The 19,974-nt window shown below is 42.1% G+C and overlaps 1 protein-coding gene across 2 annotated transcripts in view; it reads right to left on the bottom strand.

The window, feature by feature from the left end:
- The window catches only part of mon2 (MON2 homolog, regulator of endosome-to-Golgi trafficking), a 141,200-nt gene that overhangs the window by 106,045 nt on the left and 15,181 nt on the right, over window positions 1–19,974 (bottom strand). The window lies entirely within an intron of this gene.

Genomic DNA, 19,974 nt, shown 5'->3' with positions numbered 1-19,974 from the left:
TAAAACCATTTTAGATGATCTGTGTGTATGGTGTTGGCATTTAATTGTCCTGACATTCCTGTGGTTAAGAAGGCAAAGTTGATGTGGAGAAAGAAGCTGAACCTGACTCCCTCACGATTCCATCATTGCAAATCCTAAAACTGCTCACCAAAAATGGGCAGACACATAAAATTGTAATGTAAATTAAGAAAATATATAATTCTTTGTATTTTTGTCATTTATGCCTTTAACAATGCTTTAAACCACAGATACATCAGTCAATGACATCCAGTACTGCTTGAGCTAATTCCAAGTATGCAAACAACACTTCTGAATGGACCTACTTTGCATTAAGTTGATATTTCTCTACACCAGAGTTATGATGTAACACTACATTCTGCACTCTCTCGTTTCCTTCTCTATGAATTGTATGCTTTGTCTTATAGCATGCAAGAAACAATACTTTTCACTGTATACCTAATACATGTGCCAATAATAAATCAAATCAGCAACTGACAGTAAGACGACAAGCTATTTGTCTTTTCCTCTGCCACAGTGCCATGTGGGCTGTAAATGCTGCAGTAAGGTGCTGGCCAAGAAAGGGTCAAAGACTTTAGCAGTGGGCGCGGGCAAGTGTTCTGTTCTGCCCAGGTATTTAACTTTCCCTCTGCACTCTGGCAGGCCTCTCCGAGAACTACCAGGCTCTGCATACATCAAATTGAACAAAACCCAATAGCTCAAAACTGAAAGTTGTTTAAACTTTGTCCTCCTGTTGGAGACATTACACCAGCTGCACCATAGCACTATTTCGAAGGTGACCAGGGAAGTTCATCCTGGTATTCTGGCCAATATTTATCACCTAAGCCAACATAATTAAAGCAAAAGATCTAGTCATTATTATGTTGCTGTCTGTGGGAGCCTAATGTGTGCAAATAGGCTGCCATGTTTCTTACATAACCTCACTGACTGCATTGCAAAATAGACTTCACTGGCTGTAAAGTACTTTTAGAATTCCTGAGGTTGTAGTAAGGGCAATCGTATGCATCACATTTCTAAATTTAAGACAAACTTTATCTTTAATAAAAGAATTGTGGTCATTTTAATATCAACATATTATCTCACAATAACTAGCAACATCATAAAAACATTATGCCCATGCCTTTTTTTCCAAGGGCTTCATTCTGTCTCGAACAAACAAAATCAGCCTGGAGAAAAACAAAACATGCCACACTCCTTAATATGTTCATCATTACTAACATCTGCACTGCAATTTACTTCCTTGTTCCATATTTAGGAAATTAGCATTGCGCTTTCCCCAATAATATAGCAAGAACGAAAGATTAAATGTCATACACTGCCTGACAGAAGGTTTAGGATTAAAGATTTACGTACTATCATGATTATTAAAGGCAATTTTCAAGGAAGGATTTTTTTATATATTACTCTCTCTTCAAGTGTAATTACTTTGAGATGAACATTATTAGAATCACTTCCCAGCAAATGTTATTCCTATGAGCAATGAAAAGCCCAGTTCATTACATTCCAGATAAGACAGTTTTCTGGCCATTAGCATTTGTGAACCATACAAATTCCTTACAAGACTGCATGACAAACTGCATGACAACTCGGTTTAGTCAATTTTGTGCAATTTAGCACATTCAGCTTCCTCGGCAAAGATCAAGCATAATGTACGTTCATCCATTCCACACTTTATTGAAACTTCAAAGTTTATTTATTAGTGTCGCAAGTAGGCTTACATTAACACTGAAATGAAGCTACTGTGAAAATTTGCCACACTCCAGTGCCTGTCCACGTACGCCGAGGGAGAATTTTTGCACGGCCAATGCACCTTATCAGCACATCTTTCAGACAATGGGAGGAAATCAGAGCAGCTGGAGGAAACCCACGCAGACATGGGGAGAACGCGTAGACTCCGCACAGTGACCCAAGCTGGAAATCAAACCCAGGTCCCTGGCACTGAGAGGCAGCAGTGCCAGCCACTGTGTCATGTTGAAAGTTATGTGGAAGAGTATTCACTCTTCTTGCTGGGAAGTCTGTAGAATGCACACATGTAGCACCTTAAGGCAAAGGGATAACTGTGAGTTTTGATTTCAAGAGTTTGACAATCATTGTAGGTGACGTAATTAAACCATGTGGGTAAAATATAACAGTTGAAGATCAAATTCTAAGTCATTAAAAAAACTTCTGGAATACGGGATACTTTCATTCCACTTCACTAATTCATAAGTTAAACCAAGCGACTCCACCACATTAGCTAACAGTCACTGAGGATAGTTAAACCCCATCATTGCATGAAGGTAAAAAGGAAGGATAAATGTTTTTCTGGGTGTTAGTTGCAAGTCAAAATGGCGGTCCACTAACTTTAAACACTGGATATTTTGTACATCAAGTTTAAGGGACCAAACTGATTCTTAGAAGAGGAACAAGAGGCAATTTTAATTCTGCTTCATACCAGCTCCAGGCCTGGTCCTGCTACTAGATTCAGGCTGCAGTGACACTCGGCATTGACCCCTAGCTGACAGCTTCTTCTGGTACTTAAAACCCTGCTTCTCGAAATTCCCAACTGAGAAACAGATGGAGGGAATTCTCTGCCAATACAGATGTGACAAATTATTGTTTGTAGAGTTCGCCAGTCACCAGAAAGGGGGAAGGAAAGTCCAGTTTTGCAAAAGACTGGTTATTCTGTTTAGTCCGAGCCAAAAGTTGTCTGTCTGTTTTCTTCTTTCTTATTAATTTGCGTCTCCTTTAAAAAGAAACAAAGAGTTTGATAGGTGTTTCACCAATTGGAGCTCATAGCATTGTATAGACTTGTCCACAAAATTTTATTTCTGATCTTGCATAAAGCAAATAAAAAGTAATTACGAAAGCAAAAAACTTAGAATCATAGAATCTTATAGTGGAGGAGGCCGCCATTGGGCCCTTCGACCACAATCCCACCCAGGTCTTATCCCCATAACCCCATGCATTCACCCTAGCTAGTCCCTCTGACGCTAAGGGGCAATTTAGCATGACCAATCCACCTAACCCTCACATCTTTGGACCATGGGAGGAAAACAGAGCACCCGGAGGAAAATGTGCAAACTCCACACAAAGTGACCTGTGCTGCAAATCAAACCCGGGTCCCTGGCGCTGTGGCAGCAGTGCTAAACACTGTGCCACCTTCAAAGGAAAACACACTTTGGATAGAAAATGCATGTGGCCTTAAGGCGCTAGATTCCTTTGAGAACAGTAAACAGATTAAAAAGAAAATAGTACAGTTCTCAAAATTTATGCGCAAACCAATTTAATCTTTGTTTTCACTTCAGTAGCTCACTGACAGTACAATCAAATGAAATGGAAGAAAAGATTAATTCTCAACAAGATGAAAATGTACGAAGAATACAATTAGCAATTTTATGACTGTGACACAGTTACAAACTGATAAAAATGGGAGGGGGAATGCAAGGCTGAGGAGATAGGGTAAGAGGTGGACAGCTAGCATGGGTACAATAGGTTGAATAGCTTTCTTCCGTATTGTACCATTCTACATTGAAAACTACAAGGATTATACAAGGTATATTTGGTATACCTCTGCTAATGGAATCTTCTATTTTAAGCCTGCATTCTGAAATGAATCAAAAAGTACAGAAGAGTCCTGAATTACATAATCCAAGATCTCCAGGAGTGAAAATAGTTATTCACAATGTTGACAGCGACTCAACTTTACTTCAATCTCTGTAGAGTAGTCTGAGCATTCTCATTCTGTTTTCTTTTCCTTGTGAAGGCGACAGTAAATTACCCTTACACTCCCATGGAAAGCTCTACCTGACCTGTCTGAAGCATGACAGACCAAGTCTGTTAAAGTTTAAAAAAAAAGTTTCATTAAATAAATGCAGCCCTTCAGAACACTGAAAATCTTGATGTTTTCCATTCTCTCTCCCTGGGAACCTAACATTTCATGGCTGCGTTCACTAAGCGGCTGATGCTAGCAACAAAGTGAGTAACTAAATGGCTCCGTAGAGAATAACATTAATCCAGGGGGCCCTCACACAGGGAAAGTGAAATTGGCCAAGGTTTTTCATTACAAACTGTGTATTCCAAAATGGTACATGTATTTAGACACTCAAGATATTTGTTTTCCAGTTATGCCTTGTTGAAAGATTTTGAGAAATCTTTTAAATGCCAGAACATTAATGAGAAAACTACTTTAAATAATTGAAATGGCCAGCACCTATTTCTTAACTAACTAGTCGTAGAATTATGTTGGTTTATAGCATGGAATCAGGCCTTTTGGCCCAACTTGTCCATGCTGCCCCTTTGTTTTTAACCACTAAGCTAGTCCCAACTGCTGCATTTGGCCCATATCCCCCATACCCATTTTACCCATTTAACCCATTTAACTGTCTAAACAATTTTTAAAAGACAAAATTGCAGCTTGTTCCAGATATTTACCACCCTGTGTGAAAAAATTGCCCCTCTGGACCCTTTTGTGTCTCTCCCCTCTTACCTTAAACCTATGCCCTCTAGTTTTAGACCTCCCCTCCCTTTGGGAAAAGACATTGACTATCTAGCTGATCTGTGCCCTCATTACTTTATAGACCTCTATAAGATCACCACTCAGCCTCCTACGCTCCAGAGAAAAAAGTCCCAATCTATCCAGCCTCTCCTTGTAACTCAAACTATCGAGTCCCAGTAGCATCCTAGTAAATTTTTTCTGTACTCTTTCCAGTTTAATAATATTCTTTCTGGGTGACCAGAAACTTTAAACAAATAACGCATCAACTCAAGACAACATGCTAATTCATAGTTAGATTAGGCATAGGGTCAATTAGGCAAGAATGGAAGTGCACAGAATTCACTCAAATCTATGAAACAACCATGTTTAATTAAACTCCAATTTAAGTGCAGTTTGCTGCTTTTCCTGTTGGCCTTTATTGTAGCTAGGTTTGCCAATATCAATGGTTATAAATAGACTCACTCTCTGATCCTGACTACCAGGTTGCAAAATAATGACTGCAACTTGAATATTATTTTGAGTAATCCATTGGACCACTGATCATTGGCAATAATCAAATTAAGATTTCAGTTGCTAGTCGTGCATTACTTACAGGACACTGTGGAGCAGTACTGTCCAACAGAAATTTCCAACAAGCCACAGATGTGACTAGTGACATTGTTTTAGCCACACGCACTAGCTTTAGTCGAAAATATCTTACAGATAAATGCACTGCACATAAGCATATCTATTTAATATACATCTATGTGCATTCAGTAAACAAGAAAGTAAAACAGGATAATCAAAAAACACTCATAACTGTGTTGACTTACCATTTTGCCAATAAAGCTGAAAACATATACACACATGTATACACCATGCCCGATGACAGGTTGATTTTTTTTTCATAACTAATAGATGCTCAGATACAAATTCCACATAGGACAACATTTAATCCACTTCAAATTCACATGTTTTTGTTTTAACCTGAGTAATTACTGATCAAAACAGAATATGTTCTTCTTTTATTTTTCCAAAGAGGTGCAATTCAATCTGTATTTCAACACAAGGCTTGGAAGCTTTTGGTGCTTCACCCATGCAGTCACACCTCACAAGGGTTGCTTCCTTGGGAAACATTGGTTGCAAGGAATGGACAGAAAACTGGGATAGTTTGCCAATAGTACTGGCAGATGAGCTTCCTTTTTGACAGTATATACACTTGGAAAACTGAATCCCAAACGTGACTTTGGAAAATATCAGGTTATTTGATGAGGGTGGAGGTGTGAGGAAGAGGAGGCAGGAAAAGAGGACATACCACAAGCGGAAGTTTAACTTTGTCTTGAGTCGACAACTACATGTCTGTATTTCAATCAAGAATCACTAGTGATTTGGAGCAGGAAATGGCTAATTTTGTCGTTGTTGTGTTACGAATGCATGGTTTTATAAGACGATTATGTTTTGGACTATCTGTTTAATTCAAGGTAAAATGGAGTAGTGAAGAGGGGCATTTGATCCACTACAATTACTATCTGACAACAAGCCTGGGTGCCTTGGTTACCGTAGGAGGGAAAGCTCAGATTGAGTCTTACTGGGAGCAAAGTGCAAAATGTTCACACCTGACGACAAAAAGCTGATTACAACAGACTTCCTATTTCTGAGATGTTGGAGAGAAAATGAATGTGTATGAAGTCTCTCAGAGACAAAAGGCTGCAGCTGGTGTGGTTAACAGAGAGAAGGCTATGAGTCCTCTGCAAGCTATCAGGCAGAACACAAGAGGGTGGGTGGACAGTTTCTGGTTAAGACACATCCCATAGCATGCTGGAAGATTTGCCCTTGCGAGGTGGGTGAAAATATCACTGAAGGAGCCTTGCTATTGATTTGGAAATTCTCCAAAAACTTAGGAAAAGTACTTTTTGACAGTCAGGGTATATTATGAATCAGCAAAACGGGGAGGAGTGAATTCCTTGAAAGCTGGGAGTGACTGTGGACTGTAATCCTGTAGAGAGTGTGCTGTTTAGTATACATATGCAGCAGGGATCATCAGTCATGTTAAAACAATTTATTTTTAGACAAACTGTCTTCCCCATATACTGATACTCTTGCAAATGTCTTGTTGAGTGCAAGACAAAAAGCTTCAACATCTCTTTTTTTCAGCAATACTCAAATTATGTACTACCAACTACAACAGCATTGCTCCTCCTGCTCCTATTTCTTATGTTCTTATGTAGTGTTCTTCTGTGCTTCAGAGTATTAGTTACCTAGTCGGTAGTGTTTAGCCAATATTGCTTTTCTTTGTTACAGTAAAAGTCTTAAAATTTTAAATCTTGTTGCGCAGTTCTTTTAAATTGGTCACTGGCAATTCAATTACATTTTTAAAACGTTGGCTGCGTTTATCTGCACCCATCACTAGGAGGAACTCTTCCTGTATGTGCTTAGTTGCAGTCTCAGTATTAAGAGTGCCAGCTATCCAGCATTAAAACAAATGAGTTGGCTTGACGTAGACCAACAAAGTTCAAGTTATCTACTTTCAGGGGTCAGTGCAGTCCTTCACCAAAGTGTAAGCTCTTGGTATCCACTTTAACTATCATTTACAAACTGTTCCTGCTGTAAAACATGAAGTGACGAAGATCAGGAAATTTCATTGAACGAGAATCTCAATGAACTTGACTGTGGAAATTGATTGTATTGATTTTTACCAGTAAATATTATAAAGTATGCTGAATAAAATACAGAAGAAATTTATTATCCCATGTATGATTCTAAACAATGCCCCTGGGATTGAAAGCCCAATTATCATCCAACTGAGCAACGTGGACTGTACGGGGCTCTCTGCACCAAACCTCAACACACTGGGGAAAAACAGCATTTAAATAAATGCATCAATCATGGTCCAATTTATTATTAATTGTGGCAAGTTAATTGGTGTTGTGAATGTGTGTGTGTACCACTCAGACGACGCAGCAGTTTCTCTATCTTGGTATCGCTGAAGAGCTTTAATAATCTATCACTGTCAATCACAGCAGTAACACTCATTCAATGGTGATGTAAATAGACAGCTTTACAAAACCTGATTTCATTTAATATTTCAAACAGAAAAATCTCATTCTGCCACCAGTGCCAGGAACAGTTGTGCATGTCCCAGTGGCCACGGTGTGGGTTGTATGCATATGAGTGATTGTTCTGACCGTACCTCTAGTCCGCAGCATAAGTTACTGTGTAAAAAGTTATCAGTCTCTATAGGGATTGTAACACATTGATGTAAAATTTGTAATGCTACCCCACTGAGGTTTGCTAACACAGCACACACCAGGAACTGAACCAGCAAACCCTCTGTTCTTCAGGACCCAACCGCATTTCTAGACTTTGCTGTGGCAGTGGGTGCTTCTGTCCAATTTTGCAAACGTAATACTTTTAGATGTTACTAAATCAAGCTACCTAGAAACTCCATTTGTCTTGATTTGTGGTTTCGTGATAGTAAATCCACCCTTTCCCTATGGAGAGGCACATTTCAATTACCTGTGCCAGACAGCCAAGGATAGATTGGTAGAGTCAACCCTCAAGAACCCCAAACAAAGGTGCTGCTGAAGGTTAAGTAGCTTAAAGCACATAGCCTACCAGCACAATGCATTGGCAGGCTTTCCACTACTTGTCCAGGTTGGCCCAATCTACAAATACAGCATTAGTTAGCCGGTTATCAGACACCAAGTGGAAGTCAGTGAACCCCCAGTGGTAGGCCTATCTCTTCAGTTATGAGTGGGCTAGGTTGCATAGGTGATTGTCAATTGTGCTGTGCACTAGTCTGGATCAGATATCAGATCAGCAACACTGTTAAAAGGAACTGAGTTAGTTCCAAACTTCCATTACTAGGCGTGCCAGCTTTAGTTATTCAATGCCAGAGACACCACTTAAGCTCTCCTCTCCATAGGCAGCAAACCTTGTGGTCACTTGACAAGCACAAGTTTGAATCCTCCCATCATAAACAACAGGTACCAGTTGATCCTCAAACTGCATAACCCTACACCTGACTGCATCACTGGTGCACAGCACACTTTCACCAGTTGGAGGTGAGAAATATTATGCAACTAATGCTTGCCTCCCTGCAACCAAAGTTAGGGTTAATGCCAACCCTGAATACATGAGCAGCTGTCACCATGATGGTTCTCAGGTGCAGCTGGTAGTAACTTTCCCCCCAAGAATCAGGTGGTTTGCCTCAGGTCCTGCTGTAGAAACCTCAGCAAACAGTCCAGACTAACACTTTATTAAATTATCATACAATCAAGGAGCCATTCGGCCCATTGAGTCTGCACCAACCACAATCTCCCACCGCAGGCTCTGTCCCCATACATCTACCCTAGTGTCGGGGGAGGGGGGGGCGGCGCTAGCTAAGGGGCAATTTAGCATGGCCAATCCACCCAACTCACACATCTTTGGACTGTGGGAGGAAACCAGAGCACTAAGGAAACCCACACAGACACAGGGAGAATGTGCAAACATCACAAATACAGAGACTCAAGTCAGGAATCAAAACCGGGTCACTGGCGATGTGAGGCAAAAGTGCCAACCGAGCACTGCCAGGAGTGCCACCTTATTTTTTATTAATTCGTGGGACAGGAGTGTCGCTGACTGACCAGCATTTACTGCCCAGCCCTAGTTGCCCAAGAGCATTTGCGAGTCAACCACATTGTTGGGGCTCTGGAGTCACGTGGGCCACACTAAGCAAGAACCACAGATTTCCTATATAGGATGAGGTTTTCCGACAATGGTTCATTCTGTGGTCATCCACATTCTTAATTCCAGATATCTTTAATTGATTTCAAACGCCACCATCTGCCGTGGCAGGATTCGAACCTCGGTCTTGAGAACATTAGTTAACTTTCTGGATCAATAGTCGAGTGAGAATACTATTTGGCCATTGCCTCTCTTTACAGATGAGATGTCGAACCAAGGCCTCACTGACCTTTTCAGGTGAACGTGAAAGATCCTGTGGCAATATTGGAAGAGTAGGGATGTTCTCCCTGGCATCCTAGTCAATAGTTATCTCTTAACTAACATCACAAAACACTATCTGGTCATTAATCTCACTGCCATGTGTGGAGAAAAAGTAATTCATTACGGATAAATGATTCATAATGGATAAAACAAAGATTTCCTTTCTTTTTAAAAAGGAATTTCTGAATTATGAAAGAGGAGGAGGAATCAGCATCAGGGAACATGGTAAATTTACTCTTTGCATCATTGATATGGGTTGCACAGTGGTTAGCACTGCTGCTTCACAGCGCCAGGGACCCGGATTCGATTCCGGCTTGGGTCACTTGCTGTGGGGAGTCTGCACGGGTTTCCTCCGGTTAGGTGTACTGGCCGAGCTAAATTCTCTTTCACTGTACCCGAACAGGCACTGGAGTGTGGCAACCAAGGAATTTTCACAGTAACTTCATTGCAGTGTGAATATCAGTCTACTTGTGACGAATAAATAAACTTAAACTTTACTTTGATCACCAAAAAGCATTTCCAGGTTATGTATAATAAGGTTAAATTCAAAATGCACTCTGTTTCAAGACAAATGACTGAATCCCACAAGATCTTGAAAGGGAGTCAGCTGGAGAAAGATATAATGTGATCCTCTCCTCCCATTAATGCAACTTGCAGCATCAGAACCAGCAGCTGCTGTATTAGTTTCCAATAGCAGGCATTGCAAATGCAGAATGAAGGTGTTATGAATATGGCTACACTTAACAGGCTGGAGCAGAGGCAAAATAAAACAAATCCTTGATTTTCAGAGAGGAGCAACATTACTAGCTCGCGTATTTATGGTAAATACACTAATGAATCTGCTCCAACAAACCTTGCACTTGAAAAGCAACCGGCTGGGAATGAGTACGAGATAAGGGACTATATAAATCAAGGTTCTTCATTAAAATGGATCAGTAGGTCAAACCCGAACAATTTCCACTCCTGCTACATTACTGAGACATTCAGAAACAATCTAGCGTGTGCAGCTGGTAAGCTAAATGAAGTTCTGTCATAGTTCAAGCCCAAGGACCTTTCAATACACAATAACACTACAGGTCTCTGTTGAGGCAGCTGCAAAAATCACATGCTCTGCACTCGGGCAGCAGAAAGTGCTGGCTTCAGCAGAGTGTCTTTGTTCAGGAGGGTTAGACTGACTGCTCCATTCTGAACCAAGCATTTGACCTGTTCCATCCTCAGAAAATCTGCCCATTTTTATTTCTACAAACCTGCACTACTCTGCCCCAACTTTTGGCCCATTTGCTGGGGGACACCCTTCATTCCCACCTTAGTCATCACCTGGTTCAAGTCCTCTAATGCTCTCCAACCTACCTTCAGTTAATTTCAATTTACCCAAACCTGTGCTCCCTGTATCCTGCCCCATACCAAATCCAGTCCAACCAATATCTTTTCTGAGTGACTGGCAGCATTTACATAAGAAATAGGAGCAGGAGTAGGCCATCTAGCCCTTCGAGCCTGCCCCGCCATTCAATAAGATCATGGCTGATCTGTCGTGGCTCAGTTCCACATTCCCGCCCTCTCCCCATAACCTTTAATCCCCTCTCATCAAAAACCCATCAACCCGCGTCTTAAAAATATTTAGCGAGGTAGCCTCCACCACTTCAACGGGCAGAGAATTCCAGAGATTCACCACCCTTTGAGTGAAGAAGTTCCTCCTCAACTCTGTTCTAAACTGCTCCCCCCCCTTTATCTTGAGGCTGTGCCCTCCAGTCCTATTATCCTTTCTGAGCGGGAAGTGTCTCTCCACCTCTATCCTATCCATCCCATTCATCATCTTATATGTCTCAATGAGATCTCCCCTCATTCTTCTAAACTCTAACGAGTACAAGCCTAGTTTATTCAGCCTCTCCTCATAGCTCAACCCCCTCAACTCCGGCATCAGCCTAGTAAACCTCCTCTGTACTCCCTCTAAGGCCAAAATATCCTTGCATAAGTACGGCACCCAAAACTGCACACAGTACTCCAGCTGCGGCCTCACCAATGCCCTACACAGCCGCAGCAAGACCTCCCTACTTTTATATTCAATCCCCCTCGCTATGAAGGCCAGCATCCCATTCGCCTTCCTGATCACCTGCTGCACCTGCAAGCTGGGTTTTTGCGACTCATGCACAAGGACCCCGAGGTCCCTCTGCACCGTCGCCTGCTGCAGTTTTTCGCCACGTAAGTGATAATCCTTCCTACCATTATTCCTACCAAAGTGCACCACCTCGCACTTGCCAACATTAAATCCCATTTGCCATTTCCTGGCCCATTCGCCCAGCCTATCTAGATCCTTCTGTAGACTCTCCACACCCTCCACACAATTTGCCTTTCCTCCAATCTTGGTGTCATCAGCAAATTTCGACACCCTACACTCGGTTCCCTCCTCCAGATCATCTATATAAATCGTAAATAGCTGAGGCCCCAGCACCGACCCCTGAGGCACTCCACTAGTCACCATCCGCCAATCCGAATAGCACCCATTGACCCCCACTCTCTGCCTCCTATTTGACAACCAATCCTCTATCCACGCTAGCCTCTACCCACTCAGTATCTCAAATAAAAAATTCTATTCCTTGCTTTTCAATGCCTGGGGTCTCACCCATCTTACTCCAAAAAACTCACTCCCCTTCCCCACAGATTTCTGCCTCTTATGTATTGCAACTCCTCTCACCCCACCCAACATGTGCTTCCATCCACTTAGATCCTTCCCCTAAACTCTGCCTCTTTGCACCTTTAAAACCCTTAAAGCTTGCACTCCTTTGAGCTAGCTTTTGCCCAAGCTCTTATCATTTTGCTATCTGCCTTTACTTCATGTCTGTGTCATACCCTTTTAAAGTTTATTTATTCGTGTCACAAGTAGGCTTCCATTAACACTGCAATGAAGTTACTGTGAACATTCCTCAGTCGCCACACTCCAGCACCTGTTCAACTACACGGAGGGAGAATTTAGCATGGCCAATGCACCTAGCCCGCACATCTTTTGACTGTGGGAGGAAACTGGAGCACCCAGAGGAAACTCATGCAGACATGGGGGAGAACATACAAACTCCACACAGACAGTGACTGAAGCCGGGAATCAAACCCGGATCCTTGCCACAGTGAGGCAACAGTGCTAACCACTGTGCCACCCTTGGCATGTTTCTCTACATGAAAGCACAAGTTAAACTTTTGGGGAAGACCAGCACCTTTAGGCACAAATCGAGAAATTGTGCCCAATGTGTGCTTGGAATATAACTGGTCAGATTACAGTTCAAGTTTCCCTAAGATTAATTTGCATAAAGAAGAATGTTAAAATTAAGATTAAAATTACAGTCTGCAAGTGGAGCCACGTGTAGGTTAAAATTTGGTGGGGTGGAGAGAACGGACATGGAAATTTTTCCTTCCCTTATGGAACTTTTATGACAACTCTGCAGTTTTCTGGTGACTGCCCGCAAATTAGCGCATTTATTGAGTTCAATGTCACAACTTCCCATAAAGTCGAGGCCATAATCACTGCACTTCAAAGGCTAGGTTTTATTGGCTTTTACAAGCCCGAATAGTTTCAAGCTTCAAGCTTCACTTGCTGTGCGCAGTTGCTGTAAATGCCTGAAATGGATGTGCAATGCAGAGACTGTTCTTAGCTACGCTGAGGCCCATGTCCCTCCTCACAACCAATTCAAAACTCTGATGAAGCAGCTCAACAATGAAGATCTCTCTCAAGTCTAATGCTGCATTATGCAGTGCTATGGCTGTATAGAGGAAAGATGTTGTTCAATCCTGAGAGAGTACACATTGAAGGAAAAGGGCAGAGAATAGTCTGACTCAGAAAAATTTTGACAGACTCTGAATCTAACCTTACAAGGTGATATTAATTTATCCAGAGCCTATCAAATTTCACAGGAAAAGAACATAAGAACATATTCGAGCCTGCCCCGCCATTCAATAAGATCATGGCCGATCTGTAATCATAAGCACGCTAAAAAAATTTTCAGACACTTTTACCAGAGTTTAACTGACATACTTCTAATTCACGAATAAGGCTTATGGTAACAATCTAGAACACCATGGGGGTTCTAAGCCTGGTGGTACACAGTGTGCTGCTTCACAGCGCCAGGGACCTGGGTTCTGTTCCGGCTTGAGTCACAGTCTGTGCATAGCCTGCACGTTCTCCCCGTGTCTGCATGGGTTTCCTCCAGATTATCCAGTTTCCTTCCACAGTCTGGAAGAGATGCTGGTTAGGTGCATTGGGCCATGCTAAAATCTCCCTCAGTGTACCCGAACAGGTGCCAGAGTATGGCGACTAGGGGATTTTCACAGTAACTTCATTGCACTGTTAATGTAAGCCTACTTGTGACACAAAAACTTAAAATGCATTATACAACAACAATTTAAGATAAAACAGGAGTAGACCACTCGGCTGCTTGAGCCTGGTCCACCATTCAGTATGATTATGGTTGATCCGACTGTGGCCTTAGCTCCACTTCCTGCCTACCCCCCACAAACCTTGACATCCTTGCAGATTGAAAATCTGCAAATGCCTCCCTAAATCTGCCTCAGATATATTTAATGATCCCAGTCACTACTGCTCGTTGGGGTAGAATATTCCATGAATTCCTCTTCATCTGTGTCTTAAATGGGGCGGCCCTCCCTTATTCCAAAATGTGTCCACTAGTTCTAGATTCTTCCACGAGGGGAAACATCCTCTCAGCATCTAACTTGTCAAGCCCCCCCCAAAATCTCCCAGGTTTCAATAAGTCCAGTTGCATTTATGTAACACCTTCGACAATAACACCTTCTGGTCGCCTCACTATAGGAAAGACGTAGAAGCTATTGAAAGGGTACAGAGGAGATTTACAAGGATGTTGCCTGGACTGGGAGGCATGCCTTATGAAGTTAGGTTGAGGGAGCTGGGTCTCTTTTCCCTGGAGAGACGAAGGTTGAGAGGCGACCTGATAGAAGTTTATAAAATGTTGAGAGGAATAGATAGGGTGGATTCTCAGAGGCTATTTCCCCGGGTTTAAATGGTCGCTACGAGAGGACACAGATTTAAGGTGCGGGGAGGAAAGTACAGAAGTGATGTTAGGGGTAAGTTTTTCACTCAGAGGGTGGCGAGTGAATGGAATCGGCTGCCGTCAGTGGTGGTGGAGGCGAACTCGCTGGGGTCTTTTAAAAGACTTCTGGATGAGTATATGGGGTTTTATGGGATTGGGGGTTATAGATAGGTCTATAGGTTAGTAGGTGTTGATGTGATCGGCGCAACTCGTGGGCCGAAGGGCCTGTTTGTGCTGTAGTGTTCTATGTTCTAATAGCAAAATACCTCAAGGCAATTCACTGAGGCAAGATAGTTTTCTTCACAGTTTTGATGTTGAAAAAATCAGGTTTGATTTTTCACCAACTAATTCAGTGCAGAGACAGACTGCGTGAAAGCTCAATTGATTATCAATGGGACAGCTTCTCAATGGGAAATGACTCAACATAAAGCTTGAAATTAAAGTGAAAAGGGAGATATCTGAAATTTGGACAGCTGTGCCACACAAACTGTCTGGCTTACATCTGATTTATCTGCTTATTTCCACCTACGTGTGCAAATCTTTTTTCCTTTCTTCTGCAAAATCTAAGCGTTTGACGCTTATATTTCAAAGCTGTTATATTTGTTGTAATTACAATAAATGCAAAACTGTTTCACGGGTAGTGGGATCCTTGTCTGCTCTATCCATTACTCTGAAGTGATTCTCAAGATGATACAGCTTATAGGTCTGTAGACTACAAACACAACTGATTCCTTGACAGGCTGACAAACACAGCAAGATTGCAATCCCAAAAGCACAACTGAGGCAGCGACCGACTAGAGCTCCCAATTATCAGCTTGGCTCAGGTGGTATGTCCATGCCCCTTGGTCAGAAGGTCACAAGCCTTGCTATGAGACTTTGGCTCAAGTGCATCCAGGCTAACACTCAAGTGCAATAGTGAGGGAATACTGAATTGTCTGAGATGACATTCAACAGAAGTCTGGGCTGCCTATGCTGTGGTGATTTAAGATCCCATGGTGCAACATAAACAACAGAGTTCCATCCAGACCTGTCTTTCCTCAACCAATGCCACCTTAAAATAAACAGGCAGCTCAATTACATCACTATTGTTTGACAAACTTTGTTGGCTCAGAATGGCTGCTATGTTTACTACACAACAATCACTGCATTTCAGAAAGTAATGTGCTGGGAAGTGCTTTCAGATGACATACAAAAGCAAGTATTATATACAATTCTCCCCACCCCCAGCCGAACTGACAAAATTTGAATTGCTGTAGTTCCATGAATTGCAACACATGATGCAAATCAGTGGTTGGCACTGCTGCCTCACAGCTCTGGGAACTCGGGTTTGATTCCTGGTTTGGGTCACTATCTGTGAGGAGTTTGTGCGTTCTCCGTGTCTGAGTGGGTTTCCTCTGGGTGCTCCATTTCCTCCCATGGTCGAATTGAAGTGCTGATTAGGTGCAATGGTCATACTAAATTCTCCCTCAGTGTACCCAAACAGATGCCAGAGTGTGGCGACAAGGGGATTTTCATAGTAACTTCATTGCAGTGTTAATGTAAGCCTACTTGTGACATTAATAAATAAAGTTTTACTTTTAAAAGTGAACCTTGCACACATTACAAATAGCTTCAATTAGAAAAACACTAAACAAGAACAAAAAATGAAAATGCTGGAAAATCTCAGCAGGTCTGACAGTATCTGTGGAGAGAGAACAGAGCTATTTCGAGACTGGATGACTCTTCGTCAGAGCTGAATAAGAACAGCTGTGCACCCGTCCCTCGCAGCTGCAAAAAAAATCTGCTGCTCAACACCATTATTCCTACGAAACTCATCTCCAAATTCCATGGCCTGGGCCTCAGCTCCACCCTCTGCAACTGGACCCTGAACTTCCTCACCCACAGACCACAATCAGTAAGAATAGGCAACAACACTCCCCCCACGATAATCCTCAACACCGGTGCCCCACAAGGTTGTGTCCTCAGCACCTTACTATACTCCTTATACACCTATGACTGTGGCTGAATTCCTCTCCAACTTGTTTTCAAGTTTGCTGATGACACCATGGCAGTGGGTCATATCTCAAACAATGATGAAATGGAGTACAGGAAAGTGATAGAGAATTTGGTAAACTGGTGCAACAATAATCTCACCCTCAATGTCAATAAAATGAAGGAGATAGTCATTGACTTCAGGAAGAGTAGTGGAGAACATGCCCTTGTCTCTATCAACAGGGATGAAGTAGAAATGGTCAAAAGCTTCAAGTTCTTAGGTGTCCAAATCACCAACCACCTGTCCTGGTCCCTCCACGCTGCGTGATAGTTAAGAAAGCTCAGCCTCTATTTTCTCAGAAGACTAAGGAAATTTGTCATGTCCACTACGACAGATGCACCACAGAAACCATTCTTTCTGGTTTTATCACAGCTTGGTATGACTCCTCCTCTGTGCAGTACCTCAAGAGGCTATAAAGAATCATGAATGAAGGTCAGCCCATCACTCAAATCAGCCTCCCAACCATTGACTTTGTCTACACTTCCCGCTGCCTCAGAAAAGCTGCCAGCATAATTAAGGACTTCACGCAACCTGGACATACTCTCTTCCACCTTCTTCCATTGGGAGAAAGACACAAAAGTTTGAGGGCAGTTCAAGAACAGCTTCTTCCCTGCTGCCATCAGACTTCTGAATGGACCTACCTTGCGTTAAGTTGATCTTACTCACACCCTACTCATGACCGCAACACTACATTCTGCACTCTCTCTTTTCCTTCTCTATGTACGGTATGCTTTGTCTTTATAGCATGCAAGAAACAATACTTTTCACTGTATACTAATACACGTGACAATAATAAATCAAATCAAATGTTGCTTTGACTTTATGCACAATGCAACACATAGACAATATCAGGTAATGAGAAAGGTCTGTCTTTGCTGTACGTTTCTACATCAGCCAACAGAACTTGCCATTCTTCAGTCCCCAGTGGGTTGATGGGAGAGGAACAAAGTCCATATTCCACGCTTAATGTGTTACATTCTGCGCAAGAGAGTTTAAAAACTCACACTGATTAGGAAATTATTTATGGTATGTCATCAGATCCAAGGAAGGACATTATTGCACTGATGTACATTAAACAGATTTCGACCACCAATCAATCCAAATCTCCCCAACTTAGGAAGATGGTGGTGTAGTGGTAATGTCACTGGACCAATAATCCAGATACCCGGGCTAATGCTCTGGGGACATAGATTCAAATCCCACTACGACAGCTGGTGGAATTTAAATTCACTGAATGAATGTGGAATATAAAGATAGTTTTAGTAAAAACCCATCTGGTTCACTTATGTCCCTGAGAGAGGAATGAAATCTGTCTCCCTTACTCAGTCTGGCCTACATGTGACTCCAGGCCCACAGCCATATGGTTGACTCTTAAATGGTCTCTTACATAGCTGAGCAAGCCATTCAGTTGAAGGGCAATTAGAGATGGGCAACAAATATCGGCCTTGGCCACATCCCAGCAACGAATGAAGATGCAGCTAAAACAAAAAAGCAACAGCATAAAGCCCATCACATTTCTGTCTCTCTTCAGTTCTGAAGAGGAGCCATCCAGGTTCAAAACATTAACTCCGCTTCTCCCTCCACAGATGCTACCAGATCTGTTGAGTATTTTCAGCTTTTTCTATTTTAGATGCCTTACCACCTTCTCTTTCACACCAGTGAATTAGCTTGGAACACATTTGAGTTGTCTTTAATAGGCACTTAATCCTTTGCTTCTTCTAAGCATGGTTAATTTTTACCACACATCTCATGTCAAGAGTTTTGGAAATGAAATGCATAACTTGTACACATTTGAGGTCAACATGGCAACTAGGATTACAGTTTTGTGAATTACCTCCCTTGCTTGCTTAGACTGCCATTAATTACTGCTCTCTCTAAGGACTATGATGAGGCACGAGTTGATTCATTAATGGCATTAAATTCAATGTACTGTACTCTACGCACGTCCAAAAGGTAACTGACTTTGCAGAACGATAACAAAACAAAACGCAACTCAATGCCTTTCATGGCCTCTGGACCAGTTTGATTTCTGGATGAAATACCGTTGTAAGCTAGATCACAGACTTAATCGCTAACTGAGCAGAATTGGAAAACAGGTCCTTGAAGCTGTAGAATTTTAGTTTAAATTGGTGTTTGTAACTATTTCTAGTGTTCAGGTATTCAATAGTGGCATTTCCAATGACTTTTTTTCGACACCTCTACCTCCAATGGCAGGTTGCTTGTAGTATTTACACTTGGATTCTCAGTGGTACTGCTAGCAGCTGCAGAAACAGCTAATCACAGTGCCACTGTATTTACACACAGAGGTCAAACTTCTTCAATAAATTGAGTTACCAACAAGACCTGAAACACGTACAGCGAAACAAGGCCAAGATTTAAAACAGTCAACAGATACAGATGTGTGTGTTTTGGCAACAAGTTAGATAAATAAGGAGGCCAAACAAATACTGGAGTATCTGTTGACACCACTGGCAGCCAATGAGTTGGAGGTGGGATAGGACGTGCAAACAATGTAAATAACAGCAATACAAATCTATTTAGTCAGCAAACAAAACCAATTTCAGTTTTATTTAGAAAGAACATAACGGGAGCAGGCCAAAGCTCCCACGAGCTTGGTTTACCATTCAATAAGATTATGGCTAATCTTCTACTCCAACTCCATTTTCCCACCTGATCTCAGGAATTCCCCTGTGCTGTCAAAAAAAACAATCAATCTCAAGTTTTGAATATTCAACACTAGATCTCTACACCTTTCCGCAGTAGAGAATTCTAAAGTGTCATCTGAAGATCAAAGAGAACATAAAATGGAAAGATTTCCTTAGGGCAATGTCCTCAGCCCAGCCATCTTCAGCTGTTTCATCTATGACTTTCCCTCCATCATTAGGTCAGAAGTGGGGATGTTTGCAGATGACTGCACAGCGTTCTGCATCATTTGCAACTCCTCAGACACTGTCTGTGACCCGGTCCATGTGCAGCAAGAAAGACATGGACAACATTCAGGCTCAGCTGATAAATGGCCAGTTTCATTTGCGTCACATGAGCACTGACCACCACCAACAAGAAAGAACCTAATTATCTCCCTTTGACATTCAATTGGATTACTGTCACTAAGCCCCCATTATCAACATCCTAGGAGTTATCATTGATCAGAGGCTGTACTGAGCTAACCACATAAAGAGCAGGTCAGAGGCTGCAAATTCTGTAGTGAGTAACTCACCTCCCAATTCCCCAAAGCCTGCCCACCATTGACGAGGCTTAAGTCAGAGGAGCATGAGGGAATACTCTCAACTTGACTGGTTCAGTGAAGCTCCAACAATACTCAGGAGGATTGATCCCATCTAGGACAAAGCAGCCTGCTTAACTGGCACTCCATCTGCCACCTTAAACATTTGCTCCTTCCACCACTGGTGTACAGTAACAGCATTTTG

This window comes from Carcharhinus amblyrhynchos, chromosome 6 (genome assembly GCF_965287045.1).
Source record: "Carcharhinus amblyrhynchos chromosome 6, sCarAmb.v2.hapA, whole genome shotgun sequence".
In the NCBI taxonomy this organism is placed as follows: domain Eukaryota; kingdom Metazoa; phylum Chordata; class Chondrichthyes; order Carcharhiniformes; family Carcharhinidae; genus Carcharhinus; species Carcharhinus amblyrhynchos.
This window is presented reverse-complemented; position numbering and strand designations above follow the sequence as displayed.